Here is a 23,935-nt window from a genome sequence, read left to right as displayed (position 1 = left end):
GGAGCGGCGCGAGAGCGCGAATTGCGGCAGTGTGCGGCCGAGGGCGGCGGTCGGTGCGTGCGCCCGAGTGGGGAGCGCGCCTTTCGCGCCCTTTCTTCGGGTCGATTCGTCTGCGACGGGGGCTGGCTGGAGCCCCAAATGCAGCATCTGCAACGCAGGGACAGCGGGGGGTGGTCATCACGGACGGGGGGCGCCCACCCTCGAGGCGCTGGGCCTCAGGGTGGCCTGGCCGGCACGCACCCGCTTGCGCGCGCCGCGGTGGATGCCCGCCCGCGCGCCAATCCGCGGAGGCCGCCGCTGCAGCCCCGCGTGGGGTGACTGCGCCGAGCCAATGGCTTTGCTGGCGGCGAGCGCGCGACTACAAGGCCGGTCGGCGCCGCGCCGCCCGGGAGGGGCGCCCGAGCCCTCCTCCCGCCGCCCTCGCCTTTCGCGAAGGCTCCCTCGGCCTCCGCCCAGGAGTCGACCGGGGAATTTAGATGGCAGCGAGCGGGGAGAAGGGGAGTGGAGGGGAGAGGCTCCGCGCGGCGCCCGCCACGCCCGGCCTCGGAAAAGGGCGGCTGGACGCCGGCCTGCTAGCGGCAGGCGCCCGACTGGGCTCTCCAGGGGCGGAGGGGCACGGGCCCGGGGTGAGGCTGCGGAGAGGAAGTGAAACTGGAGGCCCGGCGCCGGGCATCCGTGCCTGGCTGCTGGGAAGTCCGAAGCCCTCGCTGCCCAAAGTCGGGAAGGAAGACAGCCAGGGAAGGCTGTAGGCTTCTGCTGGGGATGGAAACCCCGCCCTGAAAAGTCCCTTTGTGCCTTGGGGTCGCAAGGAACTTGGGGTTGGAGAGCGGGGGCAGCAGCGGCCTGATCCATTCTAGGGCCCAGTTTTCTGTAACAGTCATGCTCACCCTACACCCATTTAGGTGATGTTGCGGGGAGGGGGCGCGTTTTGCTGCTACCTCAAGTTCTGTTGAAGAGAAACTGTTGGGATTCACAGCCCAAAGGATTTACACTGCTGTAGATAGACCCCGCATCATATAATAAAGCAGAAAGCCAGATGAACATGAGAAGCAGGAGGAATGAAAGAACGCTTATATCCACTTAGCACCCCCCCAAAAAAAAGGGAACCTAAGTCAGAGGACACGTCCCAGAATCAGTTTAAAACACAGGGCAGTCTTGACTCCTGCTCAGATCCTAGCCACACAGAGGGCATTCGAGGCCTGGCCTCTTGAGCTAGCAATTGAACAGAATGAGACCCCCCCTTGGCTCTGTCCAAGTTCTGCTCTGATGCTCTTACTTCAGAAACCCAGGGAAAGGAAAAGCTGGACCAGCTGATCCCAAGCAATCTACCAAAGGTCATGCCTTTGGAAGGTTGCCCAGTCAGGTACAATAGCTAAAACCTTTGGGCTGGCCCATGGCTTTCGGCTTCTCTGCAAGAGAGCTAACAATAGATAGACTCTCTCCATAATTCTAGGCCTTCAGGCAATCAGGGGAAAAAAAGAATCTATTTAATTGGCTCACACTTGCTCAGCAAAGATTAGCCAGATAAATGCAAACTAATCCTGAGGCTACTGTAGGCCCACGTTTCAAAGTCTTTCTGCATCTGGCTGCCCTGGCCACTTGGGATGATTATCTGTCCATGCAGAAGGTGTTAAAGGCACCCTATCACACCTATTCCTATAAATTCTAAAGTCCCAGAAAAGGGATGTGGGGCATGCAGCAGGCTTCCCAGTCTGGTTAATGCATTCACGTTGCAATTAACTGTGCATCTTAAAAAAGGAGCACTTCCCCCTTCCAACTGTGTGATGTGCTAAGAACCAGGTGAACTGAAGTCAGCAAGTATTGGTGTCAGCCTGTAGGGGTTAAAGTCACGAGTCTGAGAAAGCACAGAACGTGCCCTCCCAATCCCCAAAAGCCCACTACAGATTGTAACTAGGAGTGGGGAGGGGGCGGCAGGGGAATGAATGTCCTGTTAAATCATAACGAAAACACTGTGTGGCAAACAAGTAAAGAATGAGAGTCACATTAATTTAAAACAAAATAACTTCTAAGTATATTATTTGCTTATTTTCTTTCTGTTCTCCTGCTCCTGAATTGCTTGATCTTAATGGCTTTAACTGCACTTTGTTATTCATCAGTTGGCCAGTTGAATGTTTTGCTTTGTAATAAAAGTTCTCAAGAGCTTATTTGTCCATCTTACTTGTATCAGTCTTATTTCTGGCCTCACTGACAGGAGGTTCCCTAGTCCATGATAATTGACATTACCACTCATAAACATCCAAAGGTGTAAGGTTTAAATTGCTTTGTCTGTTCTGAGTAGAGCCTCGGCATATTTGGCACATAGAAGATGCCAAATAGTTTTAACTGATCTAGGAAAAGAACTGTCAGCAATCTGCATTTCTTACCACACTTATCGCTCAATACAATGCAGAGTAGAGGATGTAGGGAAAATTTTCCACCCACTGATTGACTTATATATTTACAGTATTTTTTGCCTTTGGACAAACACTCAATGACAATTGCCTTTAAAGTTATAAACCATGGCCCCTGAGCCAAATATGTGAACTGATTCTCAGGCATGACTTTTCTGAATTTTTTAAAAAAATCACAGCACTCTAAGCTGGCCTATTCCACATCACAACCCCGTCCCAGAGCCCCTGCCTTCCCATACTCCTCCCCTAACACCCTGAAGAGCAAGAAGTGGTAAATAAGAGTGGGTTAGTGAAAGAGTTCTATCCCAGGCCCCCTGGTGATCTGGAGGAAGTGAGAACCTGCCTTGTGATCCAGGAGTGAGTTCTATTCAGGTGCTATGACCACAGCCTCTCTGCTCCTCATTACCCATCCCCAGGCAGGGATACACATACCCACCAACAGGTGCCTTCTCAAATCCGGGCCTGCCCTGCGCTGCTCCCTCTACGTGTCCCTCAGCTCTTCCTCTCTCTTCCTCTAAGGGTGAGCTGAAGTGTCACCTCCTCGGTGGGTGCATCTGCCCCATCCGCCCTCTAAAGTGTCCAGTACGGCTTCCTGTGTTCACCTCTACTGTAACACACAACCTGTCGCATCGTAATGATTTATCCATTTCTTCTATTACAGTCTGGCTCCCAGAAGCTAAAAGCCTTGCAATTCTCTTTTTTTCCAGTGACCAGCATGCCACCTGATCCATGGCGGGAGCCTCAACATTTACTGCATAAACAAATACTGTCATTGCTATTGCAAGAAACGAAGGTTCTCCCACGTCCCTGCCGAGATGAACTGGGAAGTCAGCAACGTCCCCAACCTAGGCCTTTCTCTTAGCGCTGCCACCCAGCTTCTCTCCTCCAAGTCCCTGGAACTGCATGAGACCTTGTGCGCATGCAGCTTATTATTCCTGACATAGGGATAGCTGCCTGGATTTTAAGCTACACCTCCCCTAAGTAAAACTGCCACATAACACCAAGCCTGGGAAAACATGGGAAGAGAACATCCAATTCCAAAATGACTCCAGCATCAGACAGGGAATCTCTAATCATTTTCTCTCTGCACCAATTTCTTCAATTGTTTCTTTCTCTCCCTTCCCTTCGTGCGTGTATGCCTGTATTATACCATTCATCATCTCATTCCATCTTCACTCTCTGCCCTCACCTATAACCAGGTGATCATGGTTTTCCTTCCATGTCAACAGTGAGCTCACAGAGTCTAAGAACTCCCTTTTTCTTCCTTTTTTTTTTAGGGCTGCATATGCGTCATATGGAGGTTCCCAAGCCAAGGGTCCAATTGGAGCTGCAGCTGCCAGCCTACACCACAGCTACAGCAATGCCAGATCCGAGCCCCATCTGCAACCTACATCACAGCTTGTGACAACACCAGATCCTTAACCCACTGCATGAGCCCAGGGATCAAACCCGAATCCTCACGTACACTATGCCAGGTTCTTAACCCACTGAGCCACAATGGGAACTCCCTCTTTCAAAATCATACTCATCTCTTATGCTATGATGGGGCCAACAGAGTAGGGGCTCAAGAAGGATGAGGTGTATGGATAGATGAGTGACGACACCCAGTCGGGACTTTTGAGATGTTCCCGTCCTACAACCTGAGGGGAACTGGGGGTGGAGGGTGCAGTACTGTCACTCAGGCACTCTGGAGTGACTGGGTTGCTTTCAGTTCCTCAGCACCGTGGGCAGCACTGTCCATCCCACCACTGCACTTGGTTTCATCTTCCCCCTTTGCAGAGAGGGGAGTAATCATTTCTGCTTCTGTGCCTGCCACCCCAGGCCTCTGTGGAAGTGGGACCTTCAGGATGCCACCGAGCAGGGCACGTCCAAATAGAAACTGCTAGCGAAGGAGAGGAGAGTCCAAGTCCCCACTCTGCAGCAGAACTGATGCCAAGGGCTGTGGCTTCAAAGGCAGCCTGCAGAGGTTAAAATGAAATGCAGTGGCAAAGAGAAAGGACTGGAATTCTGCTCTGCCAAAAACCAAGGGCACCAACTAGGACACTGAACTGGAAATGATGCTGCTTCTTTGTGGCTGGAATCGGGCCATGACAGTCATTTGCTTTGTGCCTGTAACCCTGAAGGGGTGCAGTCTGCAGAGAGCCAGCCAAGGACCAACGGATCCAAGCCCGCCCACTGCCCTCCCCAGTGGCTGTGTCCTTTACGGGGGGCACAGAGTGGGGACCCACTGAGGGCCAGCAGTCACTGGCCCTCTGAGCCCTACATTGATTTTGCTGAAACTGGAAAGACTGCTGGTCAACTCCAGGCTGTGAAGCATCCTGAGGAAGTCCTTACTCTGAGAAGAAGTAAGTTTCATCAAATCTTGTTGGACATCAGGCTCAGAGGAAAGCGTGCACTTCATAAAATCTCATAGACGTGGCTTTCTCCTCTTATCTCCAGCTGGCACACAATTTCCCCCCCCCCCCCACTCACCCACAATGGTCCTTGCCTGACTCGTACAGCACTCTCTGTGGGACTACAGGTTTTCGTTAGGGTCTTTTTGTCAGCACCCAGACAGCCAGCATCTCGATCTGGCCGTCATGCCTCAGGCCTGCCCTCTGGTGGCGAATGAGGAGAGTGGTTCTGGTGCCCTTGGTCCATGTCTGGTGTGATGGATGACTCAGGACTAAAGGAAAAGGCCTTGGAGACACTTATTACAGCGATCCTGGGTCTTAATCACCTGGAGTGACTTTATCTCTGCATCACCATCATCTGAGGCCCCAGCGCAGACTTGTTGATTAGAATCTCCGGAGATAAGGCCCAGGAATGTTTTTAAGCTATTTTCTCTCTGGTCTCTAGACCACCCCCGCTCTCCTTTTACAGAAGAGGAAGTTGGGAGAATGTGAATGAAAATGCAGGTCTCAGAGTTCCCTGGTGGCCCAGCAGTTAAGAATCCTGTGCCATCACTGCTGTGACTCAGGTTCAGTCCCTTGCCCAGGAACGTCCACATGCTGAGGTTGCAGCCAAAAAAAAATTAAAAATAAATAAATAAAATGCACATCTCACTCCCTACCTGGGACTTTCCTCTCCCCAAAGTACATTGATGTCCTGCTCTTTATCCAGTGGGAACACCTAATGAGAGAGTGGTCACTGTTATCATCACTCTCTATTTGTCTTTCTATTTTATTTTTTTGGCCACGCCCTTGGCACATGGAAACTCTCAGGTCAGGGATCAAAACCCAGCCACAGCAGCCACCCGAGCCACTTCGGTGACAATGCCAGATCCTTAACTCACTGTGCCATCAGGGAATTCTTGCCTTCTAGTCAAGTCACTGTCGTATGTCAGCGAGGAGGGAAGTGACACTCATCGAGTACCTACCATAGTCTAGGTACAGCACAGGGTGCTTTAAATACCTCTTACTCAACCCTCCCCAAAATCTTACTAGCTAAGTCTCCATATCCTGATATTCTAGACAGGAGAGTAAAGCTACTCTTGTTCAAGGCCCAGGTTCACATAGGAGCAAGAGCAGGATTCCTTTTTTTTTTTTTTTCCCATCTTTTTGTCTTTTGAGGGCCACACCTGCAGCATATGGAGGTTCCCAGGCTTGGGGTCTAATCAGAGCTGTAGCCACCGGCCTCCGCCAGAGCCACAGCAACGCGGGATCCGAGCCGTGTCTGCGACCTACACCACAATCCCTAACCCACTGAGCGAGGCCAGGGATCGAACCCACAACCTCGTGGTTCCTAGTCAGATTCATTTCCACTGCGCCACAATGGGAACTCGAAGAGCAGGATTCTAACCCAGGTCAGTGTGGTGACGCCAAGCCCAAAGCGTTCATTCTTTAAATGATGAAAAAACTTGTTTAGCAGAAAACAGGACCCACCCTGACAGAGGGGGCACAGGTGGTCTGAGGACCCATTCTTCACCCTGTTCACAGTCCCTGGTGCCCAGAACTTCCATCCATCCCCTGGGACCTGTGTGTCTCACTTAACATGCCCCTTGTTCCCCAGTTAATTCTCCATCTCTTTCTTTCCTCATCACACAACAGGATTCAGTTTCTCTCAGTGGTCCAGTTTTCTTCTCATCGGAAACGTGATAGAGTAACACCAAAGTTAAAATGAGCAGTGAATCAATGTGCTGCCCCTTAGCTGACAGGTGAAGACCTTGATGGACTGTTTCCACAAATAAAACGCAAACTGTCACTTCCGCCTTCCCCTCCCCAGGCTTCCTGGGCTCCCCTGCCGCTGCCCCCACTCTGCTGCAGAGGGGCCCCATGGTTTCCTTCTGTTTCCTTACAGAATTTCCTCTCCTCCCATTCTTGGCAGGGCCAGATCCTTCTCACTCTTCAATACCCTCTTCGGGGACCCCTGCCTTGCCCACCTGCCCTGAAGTCAGCCCACCTGTTCATCACTATCCCCTGTTTCAGCACCAAATCCTCAGCAACAATGATCACAAGTTGGAAGTACTTCTGTGCATTGTTTACTTAGGGGCTTCAGTTTCTCCCCCTCAGCTGCAAACTCCCTGCGTGACCTTATTCTCCACCCTACTCAGCACGGACCTCACAAGTCTCAGTAAACACGAGCTGAATGAGCAAACCTAATGGCACCAGCTTCCTAAGGACCCCATGCAGGCATCCTCCCGTGACCCGGCCCTGCTGAGCCAGTTCCCAGCCTAGGTGACCACCTCTGCCTCCCTGATGTAAATCCTGGGGTGTTTTTGTCTTTTTGCCATTTCTTGGGCCGCTCCCGTAGCATATGGAGGTTCCCAGGCTAGGGGTCGAATCGGAGCTGTAGCCACTGGCCTACGCCAGAGCCACAGCAACGCAGGATCCGAGCCGCGTCTGCAACCTATACCACAGCTCACGGCCAACACCAGATCCTTAACCCACTGAGGGAGGCCAGGGATAGAACCTGCAACCTCATGGTTTCTAGTCGGATTTGTTTCCACTGCCCCACGATGGGAACTCCAACCCTGGGTTTTTAAAATGCCAGAGGGCAAGACTTGGCCTCCTTGGTTTGGGTTCCAGTTATCCATGGCAGAGAAGATTCCCCACCCCGGGATCTGTCCTTCAGTGGCATCCTAGTGCTCAGCTGTGCCTGCAGGGCCAGCTGTAGGAACTACAGTTGGGTTCCTGTTTCCAAGCTCACCCTTCAGGCTCGGGCTCCCCCACACCCAGAAATACAACCAATCCTCATCACCTGATCCCTCTTTTATTCAGAAGCTGTGTCAGTGCCCCCAAGGGCTGAGAAAAGGGGGGAACTCTGGGCCCAGGGAGTGTCAATAATATTTTAGGAGTTTAAGACCCTTAAAAGAAACCAGCCATGTTCAAATACCGAGAACTACTTACTGATTCAGAAACACTCCATGCCTCTTGCCTATTTGTTCAAACAGGGTCCCTAGAGACCTCTTTGGGGCGATTTATTAGCTTAGTCTGTGAATTCTTGGAAGCAGTCCATGTCGGATATTGTAAAGATTTCAAGAAACACTGAATTTCCCTTTAATCAGATTGGGGGGCCTCTCCCCCTTCCCTCCTCTCCCCCGTGCCTGCCCAAGGCTTGTTTTCGAGTCAGCCAGAGGTTATTAAACACGGTATGCCGCCCAAGGAGGCCAAGGGGAAACGACGAGCTGAGCTCACGGTCCCCAACTCCACACGCACAGCCCCTCCACGCACTGCAAGTTGATGTGAGGCCATCGTTGAGACACGCGTGCTTCGCCAGCTCCAGAAAAGTGTGCCACCCGGCCCTAGGCCTAGGCTGGGGGCTCTGTGGCCCCAGTGTCACCCATCCAAAGACAGCACATTCAGCCTCCCTCCAGAAACAGAAGGGGACCCCAGTGGACACAAGCCAGTTAAGGGAGTGAGTGAAGGATGAAGAGCCGACGGGAGCTGTGCTGGGGGCAGACTATTCGTCAAGTGTGCGGGCTTGAGACCAGATTCTATGTCCCACAGGCCATGTGGACTTAGTGTGGGCACTGTGGAGAAGCCAAGGGAGGAATCGGAGCACCTGCCCTTGTCCACCCTGCCTCAGGAGTCTCCGTCTGTTCCTCAGGAATTGAGAAATGGAGTGAAATTAGTAAAGGGCCACTTTGGAGGGACTGGGCAGGGAGAGGGAGGAGGTGATCCTGGAGCCCCGAGAGGCTAAGGGAGGAGGCACCCTTCCTCTCTCCTCTCCATCACACACCACCGCCTTCCTTTGAGGTGTCATCATCTTTCACACGCCTAACTAACTGGGACCCTGCTTCTGGGTCTTATTCTGTCCTGAAGTCAGAGTACTTTGTCCAAACTCCCAATCTGACCGTGTTCCTCTTCTGCTTATAATGCTTTGCATGGCTCCATAATACCCGTGCGATAAAGTCCAAAATCTTTAGCACGGCATCCAGGCTCTGGGAGTAATCCAGCTCACTTCTCAGGCATTTTTATGCCCTCTGCAGCCCTATCTTACATCCCACGCTCTGGCCACACCAGACTCTTCACTTCCCCTGCATGTGGCCTCTGTGTCTGTGCTCAGATCTCATTCTCTCCCAACACAGCCATCCCCTCTCTGACCCCTCACACTGTCACCTCCTCTGAGCAGCCATTCCTGAGCCTCCAAGTAGAGCCGACCACTCCTTCTGCTGTGCACCACTGGGTTTCTGGGAAGACATACAACAAAGAATCCGAAACAGTTTTCTGTACCTGTTTCTTTAGACAATAAGTTTCTTGAGGGCAGAGATGACCCTTTTTTTTGGCACTCACCATAGTGCTTTGCATACAGTAGGCACAGCACAAATTCTGAAAGAATGGATGGGTGGGTTTATGTGTGGATGAATGGATGAGTGGATGGATGGATGGATGGATGAGTGAATAGATGGATGAATGGATGTTTGGATGGATGGATGACAAATGGATGAATGAGTGGATGGATGGGTGGGCAAATGATAATTGATGATGGATGGATAGACTGGTGGGTTAAGGATAGATACAAGAATAAATGAATAAGCCCCTTGAATAAACGTCCCAGTAATAAAATATAGTTACATTGGAACTTGAGACTAAAATGACCTCCAAAGGTATAAAATTCATAAGCAGGCTCTGTCTTGGGCCCCAACCATTTAGTGAAAGCTCCCAGGAGGGCCGATGGGCATTCATGACAATCATCTCTCCTAACAGAGGAGCCTGTGGAACTATGACTAAGGCCTGGGTGCCCTAACTTGCTACCAGCAAGAATATGACTAGGAACCATGAGGATTTGGGTTCAATCCCTGGCCTCCGCTCAGTGGGTTAAGGATCGGGTATTGTCATGAGCTGTGGTATAGGTCGAAGACCCAGCTCAGATCCCACGTTGCTGTGGCTGTGGCATAGGCCAGAGCGGTAGCTCCAATTTGACTCCCAGCCTAGGAATTTCCATATGCCACAGGTGTGGCCCTAAAAAGAAAAAAAAAAAATTATTGCCTCTGTGTTTTCTCTTCAATCTCCCCTCCCTGGCTTCTTGATGCCTTTCTTCTGGTCCTACCTTTATGGTCCTTCTTTCTAAAATTTTATTGTGGGTTTCTCTGACTCCATCCTAAATAACGATGATCTTTACCTCATCTCCTGAGCCTCTTTCTCTGCCATGGTCCTACAACCAAGCAAATATTTTTGCCTTCCAGATCTGCAATTCTCACCCCTCCCAACCTTCAGTCATTCATTCAACAGAGACACATTAAATATCTCTGATGTGCTAAAAGATACAGTAATGAAAAAAAAACTTATACTTGCCCTTACGACAATCACATTCTACAAACAGGTAGAGAAACAAATATATAAAATAACTGCAGATTATGGTAAAGCACTATCAGTGAAATAAAGACAGGGTGGAAGATGGAGAGGCACATAGATACCGTGATCTAGGAAGGTCTTTCCGGGGAGTTGACACCTGAGTGGAGATTTAGTCCCTAGAGCAAAAAAATCAGGTCCTGGCCTCTGGAGAGAAAATTCTGGACTTAGCTTCAGACTGCAGAGGTTTGAGAGAGACTCCACAGGGGGAAGTCAGCTATGGTGCCTGGGTAGTGAATGCAGGGCTTGCATCTCTAGCAGCAAAGTTCCAGACTCATTCTGCAAATCGAAAGGAAAGATTTAGTCCATCTCTGGACTAAGATGAGAAGGAGCCAGTGGTGCAAACATCCGGGAGATGACAGTTTACATCAGAGAGAATAAAAAAAGGGGAAAAGCTCTGAGATTAGGATTCAGTGGTGTGTTTTTAGAACAGGAAGGAGTCTGTTCTGAGTGGAGAACTCTGGGCAAGAGAGAGAGAGATGAATGTGGCCATATAAAAACAAACATGGCCACACTTCTTAAACATTCTCCTATTATGCGTAGGGTCTAGGTGCCCTGCCCTTGAATTTGGGGAAGACTGTGACTGCTTTGACCAATAGAGTATGTGAGAAAAGATGCTATTTGCCAAGCACAGGTTGTAAAAGACCATGTTCTGAGTTCTGAGCCACCAGATAAGGAATCACTACTCTGTGGCCACCATGATGTACAGAAGCTCAAGCCACGGAGAGGCCAATGCAGGAATTCCAATGGACAGCCCCAGCTGAGCCTGGCCTTCCTGCTCTCATTGCCAAGGTGCCAGACATGTGGCTAGAGAAGAGTCAGGATGCTGCCACCCCTTGTTCAAGTCACCCGAAGCCATTCGATTTCCCCCAGATGAGTCCCCAGACATTGTGGAGCAGAGACTATATATTCCTGCCCATTGTATCCAAATTCCTGACCCACAGAATCCATGAGCACATATACAATGAGTTTCATTATACATAAAACTATTGTTGGTTTTTGCCACTACATTTTGCAGTAGTTTGTTATAGAGTAATATCTATTTTGCATAGCTGAAATTAAACAAACCAGTAAGGATTACCTACAGAGAACTTTCTAGGCCATGGAAATAAATTTGGATTTTATTCTATGTTTATAAGGACACAATTTAAAGGTTTTTGTTTTTATTTCTTTTTGCTTTTTAGGGCTGCACCCATGGCATATGGAAGTTTCCAGGCTAGGGGTCAAATCAGAGCTACAGCTGCTGGCCTACACCACAGCCACAGCAACATGGGATCCGAGCCACGTCTGCAATCTACACTACAGCTCAGGGCAATGCCAGATCCCCAACCCACTGAGCAAGGCCAGGGATCGAAACTGCATCCTCATGGATCCTAGTCAGATTCATTTCTGCTGTGCCACAAAGGGAACTCCCTAAAGGTTTTAATTAAGGAGCAACAAAATACAATTCATGCTATCTTATTCTAGTTTCAGAATGAAAGAATTGTTGGGAGGCAGCCCATACGAAGGGGAGAGCTGTTCGTGGCTAAGACGAGGGTGAGGGCAGGTAGCACTGAGAGAAATGGGCAGATATGTCATTTACTTTGGAGGTAATATTAAGTTACCATCTTTTCAGTAATTATTATATCAGCCACTGTTCTAAGTTCTTTACAGGTTAATCCTCACAAGATTTGTATTTAATATTCACAGAAACCCTGTGAGGGAGGGAGGAAATAGATGAAGGAACTTTCTTCAGATCACAAAACTAGTAAGAGCCAGAAATCAAGCTTCTGCAGGCTGGTCAGGGTCTGTGTCCCTTTTCTCATGAACTCTTATTGCTACTGTCAACTGAAATCACCACCGATTGGATATAAGTAAATGCAAAATATATTCACATTTATATGATATATATATACTACATATAAATATATATATAGATATATTTCAAATGTGAACCCTAGATCTGTGACCTGAGTTAGGGTGGACAGTGGTGCTCTCCATCACTATCAGGAAAACCAGGAGAGAAGCGAGGTGAGGATGTGGGGGCTGGTCCAAGTTCCCACTAAAGTGGAAGGAAGATTTCCATTTAAGTACGGTATTTTGAGATGAGTTTAAGATATCCAAGGGATGGAATTCCCATTGTGGCTCAGTGGTAACGAACCCGACTAGTATCCATGAGGATGTGGGTTCGATCCCTGGCCTCACTCAGTGGGTTAAGGATCCAGCGTTGCCATGAGGTGTGGTGTAGATGGCAGATACAGCTCGGATCTGGCCTTGCTGTGGCTGTGGTGTAGGCTGGCAGCTGCAGCTGTGATTCGACCCCTAGCCTGGGAACCTCCATATGTTGTGGGCACGGCCCTAAAAAGACAAAAAGAAAAAAAGATATCCAAGTGGAAATAACAGGACACTCAGGTGAGACGTCAGGGCTTAGGATATTAACTTAGGAGCCATTCGTCGTGATCACAACTACATTGCATGTTTTGTCCTCTCTGAATTCCTGTATTGAAACCTAATCCCAAAGGTGATGGTATCAAGAGGCAGGCCCTCTGGGAGGTTATCACATGTGAGAGCCCCCATGAACGGGATGAGGGTCCTTCTGAAAGAGACCCGAGAGCTCCCCTGCCCCTTCCTCCATGTGAGGACACGGCAAGAAGATGGCCATCTATAAACCAGGAAACAGGCTCTTACCAGATGTGGGAACTGCCAGTACCTTGCTCTTGGATGTCCCATCCTAGTCTCCAGGACTGTGAGGGATAAATTTCTGTTGTTTATAAGCCACCCATTCTACAGTATCCTGTTACGGTAGCCTAAACAGACCAAGACAGTGATTAAGGCCAGAGGACACCATAAGACCACCCGTGGTAGTTCCCATTGTGGCTCAGTGGGTTCAGAACCCGACTAGTATCCATGAGGACAAGGCTTCGACCACTGGCCTCACTCAGTGGGTTAAGGATCTGGCATTGCCATGAGCTGTGGTGTGGATCGCAGGCGCAGCTCAGATCCCGCTTTGCTGTGGCTGTGGCGTAGGCTCGGCAGCTCCAGCTCCAATTAGACCCCTAGCCTGGGAACTTCCATATGCTGTGGGTGTGGCCCTAAAAAGACCCCCCCCCCCAAAAAAAAGCCACCTAGGGAGAAGGTTAGGATGATGGAGACAAGAGGGTCCAGTTCTGGTGTTTCTAATTCAATTAAAAAAAAAAGGTCTACCTGTGAGAACTAGGAAAGAGTGGCCAGAGGGAGTCAGGAGAGTGTGGCGAAATGGGTACCAATGAGGAAAGCCCTTCAGGACAGCAGAGCTAAGGCTTCCAGAGGCTGAGAGAATACCCCCACCCAGACGGCCCACCATCTGTCACCTGGAACGTGCTCAGTGATGAACCCCTGGATGGACCTTTCCCTTCTTATTTGCCTCCCTCGGGTCTCTGGAGGTCACTGAGCGGGGGCAGAAGGTGAGATAATGGACGTGACAGCCATGGGGTTACATACGGGTGCCATTAATAACCACGGACAACTGCTCTCTCCCCTCCTCTGAGAGACTCTAGTTCAAATTCAAGTTCCTCTTTAGACCTGGAGGCCCCAAGAACACTCATCATATAATTAATGATGTTTCCTTCCTTTCTGGCAACAAATAAGTGGGATCATTGAATTGCAAACCCTTGTCAATCTCATACTGAGATCTGCGTGCACATTTACATAAACAAAATGAACTCAAAATGCATCAAAAGGAGTTCCCGTCGTGGCGCAGTGGTTAACGAATCCGACTAGGAACCATGAGGTTGCGGGTTCGGTCCCTGCCCTTGCTCAGTGGGTTAACGATCTGGCGTTGCCGTGAGCTGTGGTGTAGGTTGCAGACGCGGCTCGGATCCCGCGTTGCTGTGGCTCTGGCGTAGGCCGGTGGCTATAGCTCCGATTCAACCCCTAGCCTGGGAACCTCCATATGCCGCGGGAGCGGCCCAAGAAATAGCAACAACAACAACAAAAAGACAAAAAAAAAAAAAAATGCATCAAAGACCTAAATGTAAGAGATGAAACTATAAAACTTGGAGAAGAAAATGCAGGGGTAGACCTTTCTGCCCTCAGATTAGGAAATGGGTTTCCTGGATATGACACCGAAAGCACAGGCAGCAAAAGAAAAGATGGATACACTGGAATTAATCAAAATTTAAAACTTTTTTTTTTCTTGCCTTTTTGCCTTTTCTAGGGCTGCTCCTGTGGCATATGGAGGTTTCCAGGCAAGGGGTCTAATCAGAACTGTAGCCGCCGGCCTACACCAGAGCCACAGCAACTCGGGATCTGAGCCGCGTCTGCAACCTACACCACAGCTTACGGCAACTCCAGATCCTTAACCCACTGAGCAAGGCCAGGGATCGAACCCGCAACCTCATGGCTCCTAGTCAGATTCGCTAACCACTGGGCCATGACAGAAACTCCAAAATTTAAAACTTTTTGCATCAAAGGACACTATCTAGAAGTTGAAAAAACAACCCACAGAATGGAAGAAAATATTTGCAAATCATATATCTGCTAAGTGACTAGTATCAAGGATATAAAAAGAAACTCTAAATGCAACACAAACAAGACAAACAACCTGGGTGAAAAATGGACAAAGGCATGGAATACATATTTCACCAAAGAAGGTATACGAATGGCCAATGGGTACATAGAAAGATGCTTCACAGCATTAGTCATCAGGTAAACGCAAATCAAAACCACAATGAGATACCACTTCATATCCAAGAGGATAGCTATAATCAAAACCACTGCAGTTTCCGCTATTAAGAATCCGACTGCAGTGGCTCAGGGTAAAGGATTCGGCACAGGTCACATCTGTGGCTCAGATTCAGTCCCTGGCCTGGGAATTTCCATATGCTGTGGGCGTAGCCATAAAATGGAAAACAAAAAACAAAAAAGCACTATACAAAGTGTTATTAAGGATGTATAAAACTTAGAACCCCTCAAGTACTGCTGGTGGGATTGTAAAATGGGGGAACCACTCTGGAAAACAGTCTGGCAGTTCCTTAAAGTTGAACATTGAGTTACCATATGAACCAGCAATTCAACTCCTAGATACACATTTAAGAGAACTGAAAACATATGTGCACACAAAACCTGCTCTATTCATAGCAGCAATTTTCGTTAACAGCCAAAAAGTGAAAACGATCCAAATGTCTGTCAATTGATGAAAAAGGTGTATATCCTTACAATGAAATACCATTCAGCCAAAAAAAAAAGAGAGAGAGAGAAGAAGGTACTAATACATATTACACATGGATGAACTTTAAAAACCTTCTGCAAGTTCAGGCTGCTGTACCAAAATGCCATAGACTGGGTGGCTTAAGCAACATTCATTTCTCACAGGTCTGGAAGCTGGATGTTCAAGATCAAGGTGTCAGCGTGGTGGGGTCTTGGTGAGAGTTTTCTTCCTCGTTTACAGCCACCTAGTCATTGTACCCTCAGCCGGCAAAGGGAGAGAGAGCCGACTAGCTGTCTTTCTGTTTTTAGAAGGGCACGAATTCCATTGTGGGAGTTCCACCCTCATGATCTCATCACCTCCCAAAGGCTCCACCTCCTAATACCATCCCCATAGGGGTCAGGAACCCAACATATGAATGTGGGGTGGACACAAACATGCAGTCCATAAAACTAAAGGAAGGAGGCCAGTCACAAAGGGCCACACATTTTATGATTCCATTTATATATGAAAGGTTCAGAATAGGCAAATCAACAGAGACAGAAAGCACATTAGTGATTTCCAGGGGCTGAAGGTGGAAGAAATAAAAAGGAATTGCTTAATGGGTTTCTCTGAGGAATGATAAAAATATTTTGAGGGAGTTCTCTGATGGCCTAGTGGGGTAAGAATCTGGCAATGTTACTGTTGTGGCTTGGGTCACTGCTGTGGGAACTACCTGGCCTGGGAACTACCACATACCATGGGTATGGAAAAAAAAAAAAAAAAAAAAAAAAAAGAACCTGAATTAAACATTGCAACTCTCATTTTTAAAAAATGTTTAACAAAAAAACCCAAAACAAACCAAAAAGGAGTTCCCGTCGTGGCTCAGTGGTTAATGAACTAGTAACCATGAGGTTGTGGGTTCAATCCGTGGCCTTGCTCAGTGGGTTAAGGATCTGGCATTGCCATGAGCTGTTGTGTAGGTTGAAGACATGGCTCAGATCCCACGTTGCTGTGGCTGTGGCGTAGGCCCCTGGCTACAGCTCTGATTGGACCCCTAGCCTGGAAACCTCCATATGCTGTGGGTGCACTCTTGAAAAATAAAAAATAATAAATAAATAAATAAATAAATGTTTTAAAAGTGCATGTTGTGATGGTTGCACAATTTGTGAGTAAACTTGAATCATTGAATTATATACTTTAAAGGGGTAAAATTTTTATGGTATGTGAATTGTATCTCAATAAAAAATGCTTTTATATATAATGGACAGCCATAAAAAGAATGAAATAATTCTATTTGCAGCAACATGGATGGATTTAAAAATTATTATACTAAGTGAAGTAAGTTAGAAAAAGACAAATATCATATGATATCACTTATATGTGGACTCTAATAAAGTGACACAAAATAATTTATTTATAAAACGGAAACAAACTCACAGACTTCAAAATCAAACCTAGGGTTACAATAGGTGAAACCATGGTGGGGAGAGAGGAATTAAGAGGAAGGGAATAACATGTAGGTACTACCATATAAAATAGATAATTAGCAAGAACCTACTGTATAGCACAGGGAAATCTACTCAGTCATTTGTAATAACCCATATGGGAAAAAATAATGGATATACATATATGTAGAACTGATCCACTTTGCTGTACACCTGAAACTAAAGCAACATTGTAAGTCTAAACATATAAAGAACACTTTTATTACCAAAACTCACGCCTCTCCTAGAGTCCACTCTGAGCCCACTTGCCCTTGGAAGAGAGCCTCCCCTCCTCTTTTACTTAAAATTGAGCCTACCAGCGATAAACCCCTTCTAGCACCTCTCTTCACCTTCAGCGCCCTCCCTGGATTCATAGTGTCTTCCCAAGTGCAAGAGAAAGCCCTGCTCCTCCCGAAGCAGACGTGTTCACCTCTGCACTTGAAGCCAGCCCCTCCCTCCTTATCAGGGAACCACTCCCACTCTCTTTCAGTCCTGGCCTCCTACTGGAGCCTTCCTCTCACTATACAAACCATGACCAAGGGTCCCCATCTCACCAAAAGCAAGTAAATTTACAAACATTACAAACACACAAGGACCCTGGCTGGGCCTGCCTCCCTAGCAAACTTCCTGTCCTTCCTAAGGACACCAAAGTGTGATTCCCCCTACTTCACCCTACAGGTTCACCTCCCAAATCTCTCCAACCTCACAGCACATAATAGCTGCCACCCACCCTCTATCAACCTTGCTTCCACAAAGATCCAGAGCCTAACAGACAACCAAGAGTCCCTTTCAGGCTACATTCTACTTCATTTTATTCTGCCTTTGACACTATCAACTCTCCTGCACCTTCTAAATTTTCCTTCCCTTCCCTCCCTTCCTCATCTTAACTTTTTTGATATAAATTAACATCGGTCACTGCATAAGCACCTGCTAATACCAGGCACTGAACCTCTACAATCCTTGTGGTTAACCAACGATGCTATGGAATAGGGGTTGTCTCTATTTTCCTTATTGGCTCCAAAGCCAGTGGATTCATTACCCTGAGGCCCAGAATTAAATAAGTGACCCACCCCAGCCCTACATGGCTCCCAAATCAGTGCTCCATCTACCACTCTTATCTGCAATTCATCCAATTCCTCTGGCTGCTGCTCCTTAACCTGTTTTGGTCATTTCGCCACCAGACTTTTCTCACCTCTAATAAATTCTTCACTCTCCTTACAGGTCATTATATAATGATAAAAGGATCAATTCACCAAAATGATATAACTGTAAATATATACGCAGCACCTAAATATATTAAGTAAATACTAACAAATTGAAAGGGAGAAACAGATAACAATACAAGAATAGTCAACAACCTCAATACCCAATTTCAACAAAGGGTAGATCATCCACTCAAAATCAGCAAGAAAATATTAGATTTGAACTACACTTTAGACCAAAGAGACCTAACAGACACATCCATGGTGTTCCATTCGATGAAAAAAGAATACCTATTCTTCTCAAGCACAGATGGAACATTCTCCAGGAAAGTTCATATGATAGGTAATAGAAAATTCTTAACAAATTTGGGAAGACTGAAATCATGCCATGTATCTTTTCCAACCACAGTGGTATGAAACTAGAAATCAATAACCTGAGGAAAACAGTAAACTTCAGAAATATGTGAAATTAAGCAACACACTCCTGAACAATCAATGACTCAAAGAAGAAATTAAAAGGGAAATTTTAAAATATCTTGAAACAAATGAAAGTGGAAACACAACACACCAAACTTATAGAATCTAGCAAAAGAAGTTCTAAAAGGGAGGTTTATAGTAATAAACACTTACTTTTTAAAAAAAAAATCACAAATAAACAACCTAACTTTATACTCTCAGGAACCAAAAAAAGTCCAGGAGTTGCCATCGTGGCGCAGTGGTTAACAAATCCGACTAGGAACCATGAGGTTGCGGGTTTGGTTCCTGGCCTTGCTCAGTGGGTTAACGATCCAGCATTGCCAAGAGCTGTGGTGTAGGTTGCAGACACAGCTCAGATCCCGTGTTGCTGTGGCTCTGGCCGTAGGCCAGTGGCTACAGCTCCGATTCGACCCCTAGCCTGGGAACCTCCATATGCCGCGGAAGCGGCCCAAGAAATGGCAAAAGGACAAAAAAAAAAAAAAAAAAAAAAAGTCCAAAGTTAACAGAAGGAAGGAAATAACAAAGATCAGCACAGAAATAAACATGAAATAGAGATCAGAAAAACCAATAGAAAAGATCAACAAAAAGAAGACCAGTTCCGTTATGGCGAAGCAGAAGCAAATCCAATTAGGAACCATGAGGTTGTGGGTTCGATCCCTGGCCTTGCTCAGTGGGTTAAGGATCTGACATTGTTGTGGCTGTGGTGTAGGCCAGCAGCTACAGCTCTGATTGGACCCCTAGCCTGGGAACCTCCATATGCCTCGGGTGCAGCCCTCAAAGGACAAAAGACAAAAAAAAAAAGAAAGAAAAGAAAAGGAAAAAAAACCTGTTCTTTTTCAAAAAAGATAAAACAAAATTGACAAACCCGTAGCTTGGGAAACTCAGGAAAAAAGAGAGAAAATTCAAACAAATAAAAATCATAAATGAGGAAGTTCCCGTTGCGGCTCAGCAGTAACAAACCAACTATTATCTGTGAGAATGAGGGCTCGATCCCTGGCCTTGCTCGGTGGGTCAGGGATCTGGCGTCGCGATGAGCTGTGGTCTAGGTTGCAGACACAGCTTAGATCCCGTGTTGCTGTGGCTGTGGTGTAGGCTGACAGTTACAGCTCTGATTCAACGCCTAGCCTGGGAACTTCCATATGCCTTGGGTGGGGCCGTAAAAAGACCAAAAAAAAAAAAAAAAAGTTTTTTTTTTTTTTTAATTCCCCAGCTTTATTTACTTTTTAAATTTTTCTTTTGGCTGTGCCTGCAGCATGTGGAATTCCCCAGGACAGGAATTGAACTTGCCCCACAGCAGTGACCCAAGCTGCCGCAGTGACAACTCCAGACCCCTGACCCACTGTGCCACAAGAGAAATCCTACCCAGCCTTAGTATAAAGAGCTATAACCTACAGAAACAAAAGCTTTTGGGGTCATCAATAATTTTGAAGACTGTGTCAAGCCGTCCTGAGTACACAAGAAGCCGTGATTTAGAGGACAGTGAGAAGAGTGTGAATCAGCAAAGACACTGAGAAGGAGGCTAGTGATTAGGAGGAAACCAGGGATTGCAGCATCACAGAAATCAGAGGCAGTTTCAAAAAAAAAAAAAAAAGAGTATTTAAATAAATGGGTTAAAGGTGGCCCCTCTATCTTAGTCCCTGTTACTTTTTCACTGAACGCTGGGACAGTTGGGTCTAAGCCCACCAGCATGAAACTCAAAATTTCACACATCCAGTTGCTTTAACTATAGCCCAATAAGCATATTTTAACCATTTAGAATCTGCCTGTTTTGCTTTTTTTTTTTTTTTTTTTCCTGCTTTTTAGCGCTGTACACGGCATATGGAGGTTTCCAGGCTAAGGGTCGAATTGGAGCTACACCTGCCCGCCTACACCACAACAATGCAGGATCCGAGGGGCGTCTGCTACTTACACCACAGCTCACAGCAACGCTGGATCCCCAACCCACAACGAGGCCAGGGATTGAACCCGCATCCTCACCTACACTAGTCGGATTCGTTTCCGCTGTGCCACAACAGGAACTCCCTGTTTTGCGTATCTTGAAAAACTGCACCCACTATCTGCAAGCCAAAGATAAAAAACAAAGCTTGCAAATATAAAAGACATCCGGGTGCTGCAGCCCTTCTAGCCTTTGACCCAGAGACACCCAATTGTGCTACCAGGTAACATCACTAGTCATCAGGCCCTAACCGCTCCGCTCAGTACCAAACCCCTCCCCGCCAAAAGTCCCCTGCCCTCTTTCCTTTCTGGCTGGCAGTCCAGGCCTCTGTCCTAGAAGGTCATGGGCTGGAAGGGACTTTCTTCCCTAGCGACTTGTCAAAGCTACACCCAAATAAAGCTCATTGCGTGCTACTGCCATCTAGTGGTCACATTTTCTTAGCCCAGCCCAAAGGTCCTCAAATGCAGTACAATAGGCACCTCGGTAAACTGCCCGGTTATAGAGGAAGATAATGACAGGAAAGTACCCACTGAATTCACTCCGTGGAAAATGCTATGACCGTGACAAGTTTCAGGAAGCTATACTGGAGCCGGTTGAAGACTGAGTCGTGATACCCAAAATAAACAACTCTTAGAAATCAACAAGCAAAAGACAAATATTCCCACAGAAAAATGAGTAACAGTTATAAACAGACTGTTCACAAAAAGAAACACTGGACATGATCAGTAACCATATGGAAATAGGCTCATCAGACAAAGGCAAGTGAAACATGAAACGTATGTGACAGGCAAAGTTTTTTTATTTTTTTTATTTTTATTTTTTTGCTTTTTAGGGCAGCACACACTGCATATGGAAGTTCCCAGGCTAGGGGTCTAAGCAGAGCTACAGCTGCCAGCCTACACCACAGCCACAGCAAGGCAGGATCTGAGCTGCATCTGCAGCCTGTATACCACAGCTCACAGCAATGCCGGATCCTTAACCCACTGAGCAAGACCAGGAATCGAACCCACAATCTCATGGTTCCTAGTAGGATTCTTTTCCACTGTGACATGACGAGAATTTCTTTTTTTTTTTTATTTTTAAATTTTTAAAATTTTATTTCAATTGGTGAAATCACAGGGAAACAAGAATGCTTCTATATGGCTGATAGGCATGTGAAAAGGACAGTCCCTTTCAAGGGAGATTCGAAAGAACCTATAATAAGGTTAGATATGCTTGTCCAGGACCCAGAAGTTTCGCTATCCAGGGCTTACCATAAAAAAACACTCACACTCCCCCAAGAGCAAGTGAACATGTGCAGGATACCCATGAAGCATTGTTTGTTATCAATAAACGCTGGAAACAACAGAAAAAATGACTAAATATGCCATGATATATTCATACTACAAAACAATGTCATGATTAGGGGGACAGATTCTAGAGCCAAATGCCTAGGTGGCATCCTAGAACCAGGATGCGGGGAAAGGTCAAAGTGTGTTTTAGCCTTACCTCTATGTTTAATAATATATTCCTATTGATGTATATAAAGTTCATTTTTTAAAAAAGTAAATGGAGGTGAAGAAACAGAGGAAGCAAATATAGATTAGACTTCAGAAAAATTGGTAAGAAAGGAGTAGAAAAAATGCAGGATCTGGAGAGGATTGTGGGCTCAAGGATCCTTGAGCTCACAGGAACACAGAATCCTTAACCACTGAGTGAGGCCAGGGATCAAACTCACAACCTCATGGTTCCTAGTCCAATTCGTTTTGGCTGTGCCACAACAAGAACTCCTACTTTTGTTGTTTTCTAACGGGGAGGGGGTGTTAGGAGATCTCTGGTGGCCTAGCAGTTAAGGGTCTGACATTGTCAATGCTGTGACACAGGTTCGATTCCTGTCCCCAGGACCTTTGAATGCTGTGGGTGCAGTCAAAAAATAAACTAATAAAATAAAATAATGAGGGAGTTCCCATCATGGCTCAGCAATAACAAACCCAACTAGCATCCATGAGGACTCAGGTTCAATCCTTGGCCTTGCTCAGTGGGTTAAGGATTGAGCATGACCGTGAGCTGTGGTGTAGGTTGCAGATGCAACTTGGATCTGGGATTGCTGTGGCTGTGGTGTAGGCTGTCAGCTGTAGCTCTGATTCGACCCCTAGCCTGGGAACTTCCATATGCCACTGGTGTGGCCCTAAAGAGCGATAAATAAAATAAAGTAATGGGGGTGTTCAAGGATTTTTATGTGCTGAAGGAAATGAACCAGTAGATGATGATGGGGGTGGATAGTTTCCAGAGGTGGGAAGTGATGGTATTCAGGGCGTACAGGCAGAGTAGGGACCTTCTTTCTGCTGTGAGCTGAGGGGAAGGAAAGCCAGTCCCTGTAATGAAAGGCGGGACCATAAGTGGGTTCCTCCCTGAAGACTTGCTTTCCCCATTCCATCCCAGTGAATAAAGTGGAGTCACCCACTGAGAGAAGGCAGAAGGAAAGAGTGTGTAAGGTTTGAGTGGAGAGGAGAAGATGAAGAACATTTGTCTTTGTACTGGAAAGGGGTGAATGTCCATATGTAGCCTGTGGCCATAAATTAAATAAAAATGAACTCTTCCCAACTCAGTGCTCCAAGCAATGCTTCCATACCTTTGCTGTGGACCGCATTGAATGGGTGCTTTGATTATTTATACACATGTCCATCTCATACTTGTTGTACAATAACAGCTAAGGTTGCTGAGCCCCTGCACAGGCCAGGCTTTTATATACAATACTCCATTCATCCGCATAATAATGCCATGAGGTCGCTATTTTGATGTCCACTTTTCAAATGAAGACGCAAGTCTAAAGGAGAAGGTGATTTGCTCAAAGACATCATCTGGTATAATCAAAAGGCCGGTGGAAAACACATTCTCTAGCGACATGCAAGGAAACTTCAAGAATTGAGTTTCTGGAGTTCCCGTCGTGGCTCAGTGGTGAACGAATCCAGCTAGGAACCATGAGGTTGCAGGTTTGATCCCTGGCCCTTCTCAGTGAGTTAAGGATCTGGCGTTGCTGTGAGCTGTGGTGTAGGTCACAGATGAAGCTTGGATCCCGAGCTGCTGTGGCTCTGGTGTAGGCCGGTGGCTACAGCTCCGATTAGACCCCTAGCCTGGGAATCTCCAAATGCCGCGGGAGCGGCCCAAGAAATAGCAAAAAGACAAAAAAAAAAAAAAAAAAAAAAAAAAAGAATTGAGTTTCTGATGCTGAGAAATTTAGCATCAGATTGGTTTTCTCATAGAAGTATATCTCTTTACCTAAGTGGCCAAACGGAAGGAAAATGAACACGCTGGTGATAAGTTAAGGGTTCTAAAAGCAATCCAGAGTCCAACAGGACCTTATAAGTTTGTCAGTTATCTCTGCATTGCTTTATCTGGCTCCAAACTTAGATAATTCCATGCAGAACTTAATTAGATAATTCCATGCAGGACTTAATTCCCCAATCCTGCATGATAATTTCAGAGTCCACACCTAATTAGAATGTGACCAAAAATGCCACAGATCAG

The 23,935-nt window shown here is 46.8% G+C and overlaps 1 protein-coding gene across 1 annotated transcript in view; it reads right to left on the bottom strand.

Moving 5' to 3' along the window:
- Positions 1-23,935, bottom strand: part of DPYSL2 (dihydropyrimidinase like 2) — a 117,108-nt gene that overhangs the window by 77,877 nt on the left and 15,296 nt on the right. The window lies entirely within an intron of this gene.

This window comes from Sus scrofa, chromosome 14 (genome assembly GCF_000003025.6).
Source record: "Sus scrofa isolate TJ Tabasco breed Duroc chromosome 14, Sscrofa11.1, whole genome shotgun sequence".
Lineage (NCBI taxonomy): Eukaryota > Metazoa > Chordata > Mammalia > Artiodactyla > Suidae > Sus > Sus scrofa.
The sequence above is the reverse complement of the archived record's forward strand: the minus strand, read 5'-3'. Positions and strand labels throughout refer to the sequence as shown.